This window comes from Oryzias melastigma, linkage group LG9 (assembly GCF_002922805.2).
Source record: "Oryzias melastigma strain HK-1 linkage group LG9, ASM292280v2, whole genome shotgun sequence".
Taxonomy (NCBI): Eukaryota; Metazoa; Chordata; class Actinopteri; order Beloniformes; family Adrianichthyidae; genus Oryzias; species Oryzias melastigma.
This window is the reverse complement of record NC_050520.1, coordinates 338,776-340,852: the sequence shown is the minus strand read 5'-3', so window position 1 is coordinate 340,852 and position 2,077 is coordinate 338,776.

The window sequence follows — 2,077 nt, the reverse complement described above, 5'->3', positions numbered from 1 at the left end:
ACAAAGACCTGAAGAAGGTGGAAAAGCACTGCATCCATAAACAGGACTGAATAACTACCACAAGCATCAGTGACAGGTCAGTCCTGACTGAAGTATGTGCACCGATGGGGATTCAGTTCAAAACAACTTATACACCTGAGAATACACCTGTGTATGTGTAACCTGCATAATGATTGAGAGGATGATGCAGGGGTTTGGTAATGGCACCCTCACCACCTTTTTGTACGCTACATTCTTGGCTTTCGTTTGTCTTGTATTTTGTTGACAAAGTAAGAAATGCATTTCATTTCATTTTATTGATTTATAAATCAGGAACCACTCGTCCTTCCAGTTGAGGTTTTTTTCAATGGTTGTCTCAGTCAAAGTGAGTCTTAGTCCCTTAGGACCCTCAGAACTCTATGACTGCACATTTCCTTGTAAAGAGGTGCATGCTGCTCAGTACTGGATTTTCTGCTCACAGAAAAATAAAAGCTGGAAATTGTTTCTGTAAAAACGAATGGTGCAAAAGTGCACATCTGTTCAGTGCATAGAAGCTGAACTCCTGGATGTTCTTGGACATAAAAGTTCACTTGTATGTTAAAGGAGAGTGTTTTTATTCCAGCCTTAAATTACACAGAACAGGAGGTAAATAGTATTCTCAGCAGCAGTTCAAAGACCACTGTAAAAGTGTCATTGATCCTTTGATGTTTGACAGCAGGTTGACCTCTACTTCTTCCTGCTTGGCTGTTCAACACGTGGCTGCTGCTGTTTGACTTAACCCCAAAAAGGTGGAGTTACAGAAGTTTGAGTGGTGATGGTGCCTGACACAGTCGTATTGTCACCTTTGGATCACGCTTGTTTCATCTTTTCAGGATGAGAAGGAGGCTAAAAAGATCCCAGAACATTAGACCTGTCTGTCTGCAGACATGCAAAGACCTGCTTGGTAGTTATCTCTACAGTTCTGAACCTGTGACTGCTATTGAGACATCGTTGTCCACGGTTTACAATGATGATCCTCACAGTCAGAATCATGTGTTTCTCTAGAAAACCTTGAACTGAGCACAGCCGTCTCTGGGCAGAGCGGACTCATTTTCAGTTTCCTTTCCCTAGTTAACCTGTCCAAACGCCGTGCTAAACTGCACCAGTTTCTAGCTAGTTATTTAGTACAATAATCAATTAAAATACTTTTTTTACAAAACCCATCTACATTTTTATTTATAGTTAAGATTTATTCATAACTGAATTTATCTGCATTAGGGGTATAATGGATAGTTTTAACATTACAATTCATGTCAGAATTTTTGGTTCTGATTCAATTCAGAGTCAACGTTGGTTCATTGATCTGATCCTCTGACCTGAAACAGATCCAGAACATCTTGATCCCAAACTTCTAACAGTGAGACTCACATACAAATAGCTGCTACTGAACAGAGGAGCTGAAGTTTTCCTTGTATTTCCTCAAGATAATCAATTAAATGTGTGTACAAACAAGTAAACAAGAATGAATGTCAAATCAATTCACATATTTGATCAAGTTGTTGTTTTTCCACATCACAATAATCATTGTTAGAACATTCTAGCACACTCTACGGTCACATGACTTTGATCCATTAAAAGACTGACTGATGGTTGATCAGTTTCTGCTGCAGCACACCAGTGTCTGCTAGGATGGTTGTTTTTACCTTAGAGCTGGGGGGTCAAACTGAATGGCACAGGGGCCAAAACCCGAAACACACAGTAGGTTGTGGGCCGAACAGGATCAACATTTGTTAAATGCATAACAAAACAAAGTTGTTCAAACTTTAAGAACATAACTTGTTAACATAAATATGAATAAAAACAGACATGAGTTTTATTCCAGAATAAATCCACCCAAACCTGAAATAACTCTGCGGGCCAGTTCCGGCCCCAGGGCCTTGACTTTTGATACATGCCTTAGAGTGAAATAAACTGACCTTGTCTCAATCCAGATGAGACTTTACAGGATTGATTTTTCTAATTTTTAAACAGTTTCATAATGGTATTAATTTAATTTAGAATTTACCTCTGACAGATCAATCCGGATTGATGACATGGTGGCAACATACGGATGCATCTT